At 35.4% G+C, this 14,556-nt stretch overlaps 1 pseudogene; it reads left to right on the top strand.

The window, feature by feature from the left end:
- Positions 1-234: 234 nt before the first annotated feature.
- LOC114695586 lies at positions 235-888 on the top strand (annotated as a pseudogene).
- Positions 889-14,556: the final 13,668 nt, after the last annotated feature.

The raw sequence follows: 14,556 nt of genomic DNA, 5'->3' as shown, positions 1-14,556 counted from the left end.
CTCTGAGGAAATGTTTCCAAGTATTTTCTGTATTAACTGTGAATGAATAGAACAAAATAAATTGCCTGTGATGGAAAAAAAAAAAAAAAAAGAACTCTGAGGAAACTGCAATTGAGGCATTTTGAGATGATGGATCACCTGAAACATTTATTTTCATTGTTGTCTGGTCCCCTCATTCTGAAGTTACATAAACTTTTAAAGGCAGCATACATATCTGCATTAAAACAAGTACAGATGGTGCATTGTACACAAGTCACCCAAAGACGATTTTTGTTTTATGTTTGTGCAGGTAAAATATATGCCACATGTTTTATAGATCTTCTATGTTCTTTAGGTCTTCTAGGTTCTTTTGACCTGGATTTCAAACCTCCTGATGACTCCAGCAGGTACATCATGCCTGACCTGTATAATTTCCTTATTCATGAGTATGCAGTTGTGTCCATCAAAGACCCCTTTGACCAGGATGACTGGGAAGCTAGGCAGAAGTTCACAGGTAGTGCAGATATCCAGGTGGTTGGGGATAAACTCACAGTAACTAACCCTAAGAGGATTGCCAAGGGTGTGGACAGGAAGTCCTGAAACTGCCTCCTTCTCAAAGTGAACCAGATCACCTCTGTGATGGAGTCTCTGTAGACCTGGCCCAGTTCAATGGTTGGGATGTCAAGGAGTCACATCGGCTTGGGGAGACTGAGGAAACTTTCATCTCTGACCTGCTCATGAGGCTTTGCACAGGGCAGATCAAGACTGATGCCCCTAGGCGACCTGAGTACCTGGGCAAGTACAGTCAAATCTATAGAATTGAAAAATACCTCACAGCAAGGCCAAGTTTGCAGCAGATCCTTCAGGAACCCTCTAGCCAAGCAAATCATGGGCTGGAGATCCCTGTAGCCACCAGATGCTTAGACTCTGTCCCTGACGGTCAGGTGGCTTGAGGCCCACCCAGTGCTTGCTCCTCCCATGTCATTGCTCCCTTAGATGTTCAAACCCACACCTGACCACCTGGAGCCCTGCTGCAGACCCCAGCTTTGTAATCATGTTACTGGTGTGAATCATTGTTTCTGTCACCTCACTTCTCAGTGAGTGTCTGGAGTCCAGTGTAATCTCTTGGGTGGCCACAGGCAAGACCACCACTCACCACCAGGAGTGCTACTAAAAAAAATTAGTCTTTAGCCGTTTCGTCTCAAGAAAAGTCTTCATGGGGAAATTGATATGTCGCTTGTGGCAGAACAGTTAGCAATCATGTTTTACTCTTATTCTTCCTTAACTACAGAAAAAGGACAAAACAGTTAGCAAAGTGGGGAGAAAGAGGAGTAGTAATAGAAAACGAGAAAATCAATTAATCCTTGTCCCTAATGCTCATATATTTGATCATAAATCAAGTATGAAGCAGCAAAAAAAGACAAACAGGAAATGTGCTAATCCATTGAATATATGGTTTAGGATTTACTGAACTAATTGCAATCACATAGTTAATCTTAATTACTAAGAAGTTATCATTCTGATAAACAAAAATTAATAGACAGTTGTTAGATTAAGAGCAACTGGTTAACAATAAACAGAAAATGTTTACATGGAGGACATAAAATAAAGCCTGGATTGGTCATTAGTAATATCAAATATACACTATATTAATGTTGGAAAATCATTTAGTGGATGAATACTTTTGATTTGTAATGACTTCCTTTTTGGTTGGATAAATGAAAAGACAAAAATGGCAAAATATAATAAGATAGCATATAAATATTTGTATCTGAAATGAAATGCCAAATTTGAAAAAGAAAAATGGGGAGGGGGTCACAAAAAGAAAACTGTAGAAACTAATATCTAGAAATTCTGTAAATGAGAAATACTGACTCCAAATGGAAACAAAGCCAAGAACACACATTCTTAATGACAGTCACAACTTTGTAAGCAGTATTCCTGTACCATAACATCTGTCTATATCCCTGTTAGAGTCTCATGAAGCATTTGAAGGACAAGTAATGAAAAGAAGGGGCTTCTATTGTTATTATTAGATATTAAAGTACTAAGTCTTACTTTCTAAAGGAGTGCAAATGATAATAATTTTGACCTTAAGGTATTTTAACAATAAAATATTTTAACACAGTTAAAGAATATTAGAGAATTAAGCTTTAATAAAAAAACAGTGTGTTTCAAATATATGAAATATATGACATTAGAGGCAATTTAGAATGTTGTAGAAAAAAATCATGTGGTATTGAACATTTAAAATTAAGGGTTTTTTTTTACCTATTTTCTTTCTTTTTGTTGTTAGACAAGTTTGGGTTTATGTAAAGTAAATGGTATTGTGAAATGCAAAAGAAAAATATTCCATGCTCACTAAATTTTTAAATAACTTTAAAATAATAAGATGGAAATGTCCATGAAAAGCTAAGTTCCATGAATGTACTGCTGCTTTTTCCTCATGCTCTTTGAATTACAAAAATTTAGTTCACTCACTTTATTTACCAGTCAGAACATTATGATTTTATCTTGTGCCATATGCTAGTTAGGGACTGTTCTTGCTATGTGCACAACCCTACCCTGTCCTTAGGGGCAGCTGAAGATGAAATTGTGAAAGCATGAAACTAGACTATAGTATCAAGGATGATGAGCAAATGGAATAACCACACTAAAGCTGACCTAATGTCTTATTTTGAAAACTACCAAGTTTTTTAAAGTATTTATTACAGATGATTTTTAATATAATATTTTTTTTGACAAAGCTCCCATTTTCATTTAACATTTTTCACTAAATTGTATTTGTAGCTTCAGATTTGAAATTTCTGAGACCTAGTATAAAACAGCATGCAATAACAAATGCATTGTGCTTTAGGTTTCCTTTTCATAATCTCAAAACGTTTTTGTAACACTGTATTAGAGTTTATGAATAATGGATGAAGACTCACTTCATGCCTGCACAATTAGGATTGAATGGACAATTTCAGGTCACAATATTTGTTCTAAGAGAGTAATTCCTAGAATTCCACCTCTCTGACTATTGGGTTACTCACATAAGAAAGAGAATTCAACAATATCCAGTGACCAGGCCAGCAGCTTTTTTCCGTTCTGAAGCAATAGTGTATGGGACACACTAACTTAAAAGGGCTCTTGATTTTTTTTTAAGTGCTACAGTCAAATGCTTGTTTCTTTTAAATATCTTGTTTCTGTCCCCCCCCCCCAGAGGAACTTTACCTCAATAAAATAGAACGTGTGTATGTATACTGAAATATCTAAAATGTTTTAGAATTTTATGTTATTCACAAATTTGAGTTATTTAACTCACTCATTATGGTTTCATAATGCCATAATTCATACCTACGGTATCTCAGAGAGGATGACTTTAAATTACTGAATACTAAGACATAATCAGGTACATTTACACATAAGAGTTTATTAGCTGTATATTCTGTTTGTATGTACGTGATGCTGGGAGTTGAATCTAGTTACATCTTTTTTGGAAAAAACTACCTTTTTTTTCAGGTAGCATCTTTATCAATATCCTTATTCTAAATATGCATGAATTTCTATCTCTAAACACTACTTTTCATAATCAAATGGCAATTCAAAATAAATTCATAACAATAATGAGCATTTGTAAGGAATATGTCACTCATAAAAGCATTTTGTCTTACCATACCAACATTGTTTCTTATTCAAATCTCATATGCTTCTGTCTTTCAACATTGACAAATTTAGTATTCAGCATTTGAAAACATGCTGAGGAAGGCCTCTGATATTGTTGATGCCATCACAGGGTCAAAGATCCAATACAAAAAGAAAATAGTGGGGTTTGTCTCTGCATCCAGAGTAAAAGTAAAAGCACTTGAATTTTGGACTAAGAAGCACAGAAACCGAATGCACTTGGCAAAGACGTAAGGAAGGATTATTACAAGGCTGAGGTCATTGATGGTGCTCACGTTAATTCCCCTGTAGGAAATAAAAGACTGTCTTGAGAGTGAGGGCAAGGTTGCCGCATAAGGAGTTTTGCTGTTATTTTGTGAAAACTACTTCAGTACTCAAAGCTTGGGGGCATTTTACTCAGGATTGCTTTGTACTGCTTCCTTGTGTTTCAGCTACCAGAGAGGGCCTAAATAGATCTTAACAGTGTGTACAAATATTCTTTTTATGTCCGTGATCTATCAAATGCCCCTAGTGAATTACCAGGCAACCTCTTACTACAAAAGACCATGCAGCTGCTCTTCCAGTGAGCTAAATTTCCAGAACATCTTCATATAATGCTGGTGCAATGGGTGAACCTTTACAACATAAACCTTATATAACAGAATGCATCATTTGAATATCTCTGAGCCTACAGTTCCAAATAGACACTGTGGGTTTTGCCAATAACTTTTGAACAATTTTCAAGTATTTTCAGATCATGTCAAATATTCTTTATTTGCCTTTAGCAATGGTAAATATTTAAACATCCTTTGTTTTGGAAGCAGGCATAATTTGGCATTCTACTCATAAGTACAGAAATTAAATGAATAATTATGTCAGTCACAAAACAGAGTTTAAGATAACTCTGTCTATGCATATCATTTATATATCTGAATTTATTAGATAAGAAAGTGGGGTGATTTGGAAGATCCTGTATTATCAAACAACTCAATCATGCAGCCATAAGACCACATTACTGATAGCTCAAATCATACTGCAAATGAGATTCTGTTCAATCTAAAGTCAAGGGCAGCCAATGAGTCTGTGTGTTTGCTAAGATTTAGGTAAAGCTTATATTGAACATGCCTAATACATAATTTCTTTATAGAAATACTTCTGGTTTAGTAAGACTTAAGCCTTTCCCCCAAGAGTATTAGCTAGTATTGACTGAATTTCTCCCTTAATTATTTACTCATAATAAATGTGTAGGCAAGTAGGATGTATTGTACCTTCTGCTTCTGATATTGCATTAGTCTGGGTGGACACAGAAGGGATGCTTCCTAATTAAGTTATGAGCTATTCAAGTTCTATAGGTTTCCATGGCAATAGTTTTTGTTTACTAATTAATCTCATTAAAGCAGGTTTGTTTTCAGCAATCCATATTACAAACCTTGCCACAAGATGGCAGTGTTTCAGAAAATACTCCTTAAAACAATCATTCCTAAAATGAAGTATCTTAATGATCAAAAAATGTTTAGTTGCCATTACAAGTGATTAAGAATTAATGATACTATAATGTTTGTGTAGCAATAAGCAAGTCATTTAATTTAAGTACTATAACTGTCAGTGTGATTGTTTCAAAACATTGGAAAGCTTCAGGATATAAATCAGCTGAGGCTAGGGGACTGTCAGTACATTCATAAATCTTACAACCGCTACATGGTGGTTTACAATTATATCCTTTGTCTGAAAAAACTAACTCATTCTAAAACACATCAGTTGTATTTATTTCTATGTGAAGGATTAATACCCAATTTTAGAATTAGATATTAATATCCACACAAATTAAATATATCATTTATGCTTTTCAAGAACAATTGAATTAAGTCAGCACCAAGCTTCTCAATAATAAGTACTCATGTAAAACTCAAGCATATTATTTGTAAGAAAATATATTTTTAACCAGAAAAAAATGCTTTAAATTCAGATTTATGAATATATAAAACAGAAATTTCAAAAGCATGAGGACATCAATTGTGGTTAAAATAAATCGTTATCACAGTGATGTCTAATTTCACTTATCAATAATCATGAAAACATATTAATAAAAATATTGTCGCCAGTCAAATGTTTAGTAGAGCTCTATCTTTGTGATGTTAATTATTTTTCTAATAACAATTGTGTTAGCTAAACTCTTAGAAATGTAAGCCCAATGTTTAAAATATAATTATGGCAGTAACTATTTCTTCATAGGCAGTACATTTTTAATAGCAACTTCAAAAATACACAAAAAAACCCACCTATTCTTAGCAAATCTACTTTTTTCAATCAAAGGAAAATAGTAAGATTTGTGCATGTAATTTGTAAAATAGTGTAGCCATTGGCTCATAACAATTTAAAGAATTTCTAATAACTAAACTATGATTTCTCCTGTAATATTTTGCCAAAGGGAGTAGCCTGATATTGTAAAAGGTTAATTTGTTTTACCTTTCTACTTGTCTTGGTTATAAAATTAATGTAAATATATATTCAAATTTTCAATTTTTGAAAAATGTTTTCAAACACAATGTCATGCCTGAGCACAGTTAACACATAAGCCAGTGCCTGGCTATGTGAGTTCATATTGTATTTCTTTTAACTCCTTGTAATTTTTCAGTAATTATTTTGTGTGTTAAACCTGGATCATAACACCAAAAACTTTAGATTTAATATTGCATCCAGGAAATTATGGCTCAAAATTTATCCAATTGGGTATGATAAATTTAATAACCGAATACATAGAATAAATAAATATTTATGAGTACTACATATAGATGGTATCCCATTCCCTGGGGATCATGTCTATGTGTCTAACACGCTTAACAATGATGAGGTTCTCTCCACCCCCAAGCAAAACCATTAAAGTTGCCTCCCAAGAGAGTGGCAGGCACAATTTGAAAAGGATCCTGAGAACCTAGACCCAATTTTCCTAAACAAAGACATTCGAATTTTTTACTATGTATCATAGGAGAACAAAACATTCTGTTTTCTAATTTTTATTATAAAAATATACATGGCTACAGGAATTTTAAGAAACCATTATCTTCCTGTGTCAAACATTCCACTGTTTAGATCCCAAAATTATGTTTTGAAATTTATTATGTCTTTTCCATGAAATAATCATCAATGAACACATCATATTTTGCATACAAATTAAGTCATAAATATTTGTATTTTTCCAAATATTTAAAAGTACACATTCTAAATGGAATTTGGGAATGTTCTTTCTGTTTTTATTGTGTGGAACAATTTGAGGAATATTGGTATGAGATCTTCTTTGAAAGTTTGGTAAAATTCTGTGCTGAAACCATCTGGCCCTGGGATTTTTCAAGTTTAGAGATTTGTCAAATTCTTTTAATGGGGCTACATTTACCCTGATACCCAAACCATGCAAAAAAAATGCAACAAAAAAGGAAAATTAAAGAACAATTTCTCTCATGAATATTGATGCAAAAAATACTCAATAAAATACTGGCAAACCTTAAGAAGAACAATTGGACGTTGGAGTTCTACAGAAAAAAACAAACAACTTTCTGCTTAACACATGATGTTATAAATGCAACAACAAGCAGAGTGGTTTGAAACACACAATGAATATCTTTATTTCTCTCCCCACTCTCTCTCTTTCACACACACACACTCACACACATTGTACATAAAGGAAAACTAACATCTCGAAAGTCATTAGACTGAAGATAATTAAAAGCTTTTTTACACATATTAGGTAGTCAATCAGTGCGTGCTGTAGTAACTCATAGCAACATTAGGCATTTGACCTGAAAATAGTGGTTATTATGTAATTGGTTAACAATTGATCTTAGTTTTCATATGCTCAATCTCATTGCCTGAATTTTCTTTTCAGTGAAATTCCATACACTTAAAAGATGCTGACAAATTGAATCCAAGAACACATCAAAAAGATCATCCATCATGATCAAGTAGGCTTCAGCCCAGAACTGCAAGCGGGTTCAACATACAAAAATCTGTCAGTATAATCCACCATATAAACAAACTGAAACAAAGAAACCACATGATCACCTCATTAGATGCTGAAAAAGCCTTTGACAAAATCCAGCACCCCTTCATGATGGAGATCTTGGAAAGATTAGGAATACAAGGAACATACCTAAACATAATAAAGGCAATATATAGGAAGCTGATAGTCAATGTCAAATTAAATGGAGAGAAACTCAAAACAATTCCACTAAAATCAGGAACAAGACAAGGCTGTCCACTCTCTCCATATCTATTCAATATAATACTCAAAGTCCTAATCAGAGAAAAAAAATAAAAGAAGATCAAGGAGATACAAATTGAAAAGGAAGAAGTCAAACTTTCCCTACTTGTATATGATATGATAGTATACATAAGTGACCCCAAAAATTATACCTGGGAGCTCCTACAGCTGATAAACATCTTCAGTGATGTGGCTGGATACAACATAAACTCACAATGTCAATAGCCCTCCTATATGTAAATGATAAATGGGCTGAGAAATAAATTAGAGAAACAACACCCTTTACAATAGCCACAAATAATACAAAATACCTTGGGATAATTCTAACCAAAAAAAATTAAAGAGCTGTATGACAAGAACTTTAAGTCTTTGAAGAAAAAAATTGGAGAAGATATCAGAAAATGGAGAGATATCTCATACTCATGGATCAGTAGGATTGACATAAAAAAAATAGCAATCTTACCAAAAGCAATCTACAGATTCAGTGCAATCCCCATCAAAATCTCAGCACATTTCTTCACAGACTTTGGAAGAACAATACTCAACTTCATATGCAAAATCAAAAAACCCAGGGTAGCTAAAACAATCCTGTACAATAAAGCAACCTCTGGATGCATCGCCATCCCTGACTTCAAACTCTACTATAGAGCTATAGTAATAAAACCAGTATGGTACTGGCATAAAAACAGACAGGTGGATCAATGTAATCAAATCAAAGACCCTGGTATAAATTGATACACCTATGAACATTTGATTTTTGACAAAAAAGCCAAAATTACACAATAAGAAAAAGAAAACATCTTCAACAAATGGTACTGGCATAACTGGATATTGGCATGTAGAAGAATGCAAACAGATCCATATCTATCACCCTGCACAAAACTCAAGTATAAGTGGATCAAGTACCTCAACATAAATCCAGTTACAGTGGACCTGATAGAAGAGAAAGTGGGAAGTAGCCTTGAACAAATTGGCACAGGAGACCACTTCCTAAGTAGAACACCAGTAGCACAGATACTGTGATTGACAACTAATAAATGGGACCTCCTAAAACTGAAAAGCTTATGTAAGGCAAAGAACACAGTCAATAAGACAAAGTGGCAGCCCACAGAATGGGAAAAAATCTTTATCAGCCCCACATATGACAGAGGGATGATCTCCAAAAAATATATAGAACTCAAGAAATTAGACATCAAAATACCAAATAATCCAATTCAAAATGGGGTACTAATCTAAACAGAGATTCTCAACAGAAAAATCTCAAATGGCTGAAAGATATTTAAGGAATTGTTCAACATCCTTAGCTATCAGGGAAATGCAAATCAAAATGACTCTGAGATACCATCTTACTCTTGTCAGAATGGCTAAGATCAAAAACACTAAGGACAACTTATGTTGGAGAGGATGTCGAGTAAAGGGAACACTCCTCCACTTCTGTTGGGAAATCAAACTTGTACAGTCACTTTGGAAATAAGTATGGTGGTTTGTCAGAAAATTTGGACTTACTCTACCTCAAGACCCAGCTATACCAATCTGGGGCATATACCTAAAGGATGCTCAGTTGTGCCACAAGGACACTTGCTCAACTATGTTCATAGAAAAGTTATTCACAATATCCAGAACCTGGAAACAACCTAGATGCCCCTCAACAGAAGAATCAATAATGGAAATGTAGTGCATTTACACAATAGAGTATTATTCATCTGTAAAAATCATTGACAACATGAAATTTGCAGGCAAATGATGGAACTAGAAAAAAAAGTCATCCTGAGTGAAGTAACCCAGACCCATAAAGACAAACATGGCATGTACTCAATCATAAGTGGCTATTAGCTGCAAGTAAGGGATAATCAGGCTACAGTCCACAGTCTCTGAGAGGCTAGGTAACAAGGAAGGCCCAAAAAGGGACACATGGATTTCCATTGGAAGGGGAAAAAGAAGAGATTTCCTGGGTAGACTGGAGGCAAGGGGCAGGGAGGAGGGGGTGGGAACAAAAAGGTTTTGGTTGCTCGGGTTGTGGGCAGGATGAAGATGGGGAGTAATGAAAGCGATGTCTTGATGGGAGGATGATTTCAGGTTAGGAAGAAACTTGGTGCCAGACAAGCTCCCAAGAACCCACAAGGATGAATCAGCTAAGACTCCTAGCAATAGTGGAGAGGGTGCCTAAACTGGCCATCTCCTGAAATCATATTGGTAACTACCCTAATTGTCATCAGAGAAACTTCATCCAGTAACTGATGGATGCAGATGCAGAGATACACAGCCAAGCACTGAGCCAAGCTCAAAGTCCTGTTCAAGAGATGGAGGAAGAACTGTATCAACCATGGGGGTCAAGGTCATTGTGGGGGAACCCACAGAGACAGATGACATGGGCTCACTTGAGCTCATGGACTCTGGATCCACAACTAGGGAGCCTGGATGGGACCGACCTAGGCCCTCTGCACATGTGTGGCAGTTGTATAGCTTAGTCTCTTTGTGGGGCTCCTAGCAGTGGGATCAGGACCTGTCTCTGGCACTTGAGCTGGCTTTTAGGAACCTAATCCCCATGCTGGGTGGCCCAGTCCAGTCTTGGTGCAGGGGGAGGAGCTTGGTCCTGCCTTACCTTGATGTGCCATGCTTGTGGCACCCATGGGAGGCCTGCCCCTTTCTGAAGAAAGACTGAGAAGGAGCAGATGGGGAGGGCAGAGGGGAGGCAGGGGTAAGGAACAGGAGGAGAGATGAGAGGGGAAACTGAGGTCGGTATGTAAAATAAATGAAAAAAATAATAAAAAATACATGTGATCTATATGCATTATTAGGGAATTTTACATAAATTTAAATGCAGTTAAAATGAACAAAGCTTGATTATAGAAGTTTGAGACACTGAGAAAATATGTCCGTGAAAATCATGACTTGCAGATGTAATATGCTAAAACTTGGGGATGTTTCCTTTTCCCTCAGTCAATATACATTTCTGCTGCCTGAAAGTTAATGATAACTCTTTTAATTTTTTTAAATCATGAATCAATTTCTATTCTTCCAGAATGTGGCAAAGGCATAACCAGACAGCATTATATGATGCTATGTCAGCTTTTCACTCAGGATAATATTATTCAGAGTAACCTATGTTGTTGCATAAATCAATATTTTTATTATTTTTACTGCTTGCACGAATATAAATCAGTTTATTTTCATACGAAAAGATATCCCACAGCTTCCAGTCTGAAGCAACTACAAATAAATCAACCTTAACAATGCTTTTTCACATTTTTATTTTTATTGTCTTGAGCAAATCCTGGAGAGTGAAATTGCACAGCAGTGCACTAAGGTTATCAGAAACTACTTCTTATGAAAATGAAGTACTGAGATAAGTGAGGAAAGAACTTTTCTTTTCTCTCCACTCTTCCCCCCAAAGTGCAAATATGAATTGATCAGGCAGCAACCACAAAACTGCAGTATTCATCCTCATTCTGCAGAGTTCATCCTCATTGATTGTGATTAACAATGTACGATTATCACTAAAAGGTAGTAGTACATTTGCCACACAACAAGAAAGACAACACCAAAGTGATAGGATTTGTACTCTAGGATCGTGGCTTAGAAGACTGTTTATGATGACCCTGCCTATAACGTCAATCAGTGTTCTAACACTGATATTGGCAAGGTAATTCTAAACTGCTTACCAAACTAAAAGGAGAAAGAATTGTCCAAACATTAGGAAAACACTGCTACAGACCATTATAAACTAAAGCAAATATAAAGTCAAAAATATCTTGGTGTTATGATTCAAATATAAAGCAAATATATCTTGGCGCTATGATTCATTCCCCAAGGCTTCATGTTCTGGAGACTTGGACCTCAGCACAATGATGCGAAAAGCAGTGGCCCCTAACATGTAAGATCCAGAGGGAGGCAGCTCTTGTGTAATGCTGTTGCTTTTCCAGAGAGATTGGTTAGGGAAAGAGCAGTCTTGACCCCACACAGGCCTATGGCTCCCTGTCTTACAGTGTGATTTTTTTATTCTCCCAAGTTCTCATGATTGCTCCTGAAATTAGACAATAGTTATATCCACAGCCAACATGGATACCTGCTCATTAGCTTACAAGGTTCAAAACTGCAAGCTGATTAACCATCCTTTCTTTGTAAAATTTGCCTGCTTAGTTATTTTGTTGTACTGTATGTGTTATTGGAAACACTTCATTGAAGTATACTTAGACTGGTCCTATATTTGTTTTCTTTCAAGACTGTGCATATTTACAGTTTTATAATTAAAAATTTAATCATTTTAATATTTATAGATCATCAGTGATTTGCGAAGCAATTTTGACAGATCTTTCTCTTTAACATAATTTTGATTTTGTTTTTGAAAATCAGGGTAATAAATAAGCATAGTCCAGTTCCTGGGCTGTCTAATACTTGCATCAATCAAATGAGCTCATTCAAGCATCATGTGTATCTATAATAATTCTTTATTTCTGATGTCAAATTTAGTGAGTTGCATTTTTAGGAGTGTGTCCATTTCTCCTGTGTGCCTTCTCCCTTCCTGGAGAGTAGTAACCTCTCAAGTGTGGGCTTGTCTGTACTGGCCCCATTCATTTCCTTCTTTTCAGGACTATTTTTACACTGGCAAACATGGTTCCTTCATAGAGTTACTCCAAATTTTTAGCTGTTTCAGTCAATATTAGAAAGCAAGTCCTTGTTATTTTATCTTATTCAGGAAGAGATCTATCCTTGTGTGGTTTTGTTAGGTAACTAACAGATTTTTCTTATTTTGAAGGTTGCAACTGACTGGTATTTTCTTTCCATATTTTCTTTCTGGCAAAGTTGGGAAATAGCATGGACCTAAATAAACTTCACTTGAATGCACTGTTAATACCAATAAAATATACATTTGAACTTGTTTAGTAAAGTAGCTTGTAAAGTTGGCAGCATATACTGCTGAAATACATTTTTAACTAGTGACTGAGAAAAGAATTCAATAATAGAATGACTTTTCTTATTGTAGACGTAAAACAATGGGTGAAAACAGGTCGCCAACAGCTTATCAGGAAGAAAATGTCATATTAGAGAGTCACAGTCAGTATATAGACTCAGAAAATATTTAAAAGCTATATTCTGCACTCTAGGTCAATTCTATCGAAGCTCTTACTAAAGGAAAGGCTGTGTTTTGGAACCGTGGAAATGAAACATGAATGGCAACAACTAACTTGGAGAAATGCCCTGTTTGTCTCAAAGAGCAAAAGTAACTTTTGTTACTAAAGAAAACTACAGAAAAAATAATAAACCCGTGACATGAAATTAAAGGGGATGAGAGGTTTAGAGTCACATGATTGAAAACACCCAAGAGCCATGCCTCAGCACCCAGCTACCATGTTATTTCTTGTAGTGAAGCCTGTCTTCATTCCCCTAATTAGAAGTTTTGTCCCTGCTCTTTCAGTAGACATGACACATGCATGAGATGATCTTTATTTGTCTTTCTGCAGCAAACACCCTACCAAGCTAAAATTTAACAGGTATTTTTAAATGTGTATTTCACACTAAATTCTAATAAACACAAATATCAAAGTTTGGTCATATATAATATCCTATCTACTCTTTATTACCCTCTCCTCCATCTATATGTTCTCTCCACCATTTTAAACTTTGTTATTGCTATTATTCTCACATCCACATAGGATAAAAACAACGTGACACTTGTCTTTCTGAACCAAACCTATGTAGCTTAATGTGATGAGTTCAGGCTTCATCCATTTTCCTGCAAGTCACATATTATAGTATTTCTTTATGGCTATGCATGTATGTTTTACTTATCCATCTACTGTAATACAAATTGCTAAATGGTCTTTTAATAAAATACCCTGAGCCAGATATCGGGTAAATGCTGAAAGATCAGAGAGACAAAGGAACAAGCCACTGCCACATCTTATCTCTAGGACTCCTCAGACTGAACAAGCCTCAAGTTCCTATCTCCTCAAGACTTATATACCTTTCTCTGCTCAGCCATTACTTCCTGGAATTAAAGGAATGTGTGCCTCCCAATTACTGGGATTAAAAGTGTGTGCCACCACTGCCTTGCTCTGTTTCTCTCCTAGACTGAACCAATCTCATGTAGTCCAGGGTGGCTTTGTACTCACAGAGATCCAGACAGATCTCTGCCTCCCAAGTGCTAGGATTAAAGGTGTGTGCCACCACTGCCTGGCTTCTATGTTTAATCTAATGCCTTGTTCTGTTCTCTGATCTTCAGGCAAATTTTGTCAGGGTAAACAGTATATCACCACATTTCCCCTTTTTGTCTAAAATAATAAAAGGTTATAACTAATATAACAAAAACCATAAACAATAAATTCAATAGTATATACAATATATACAACCAAGAATTACATTAACAATGTCCAATTCATTAACATTTGACAAATTCAGAGAAAACACTCCATTATTTATCCTATTTTTGGTGAGTCCAAAATGTTGTACCTAATTCACATTCTATCCTAACTTGTATTACCAAAACAAAACTATCTGTTGATGTCTTACAAACTTATACACATTACACCTCTTTAGTGAATTTCTTTTCTGAATTTGTTAACAAGGAAAACTATAACTATAACTATCTAGTCTTCAACTCTTTCAGAGACCTGAGAAGGAAATAACATTAACTGAGTAATGTTGTTGGAGGGCTTCTCTCCAGGTTCCCCAAGCCC

The sequence above is a fragment of the Peromyscus leucopus genome, chromosome 3, assembly GCF_004664715.2.
Source record: "Peromyscus leucopus breed LL Stock chromosome 3, UCI_PerLeu_2.1, whole genome shotgun sequence".
Classification (NCBI taxonomy): Eukaryota; Metazoa; Chordata; class Mammalia; order Rodentia; family Cricetidae; genus Peromyscus; species Peromyscus leucopus.
Note: the sequence above shows the minus strand (reverse complement) of the source record. Positions and strands in the feature narration are given on the sequence as shown.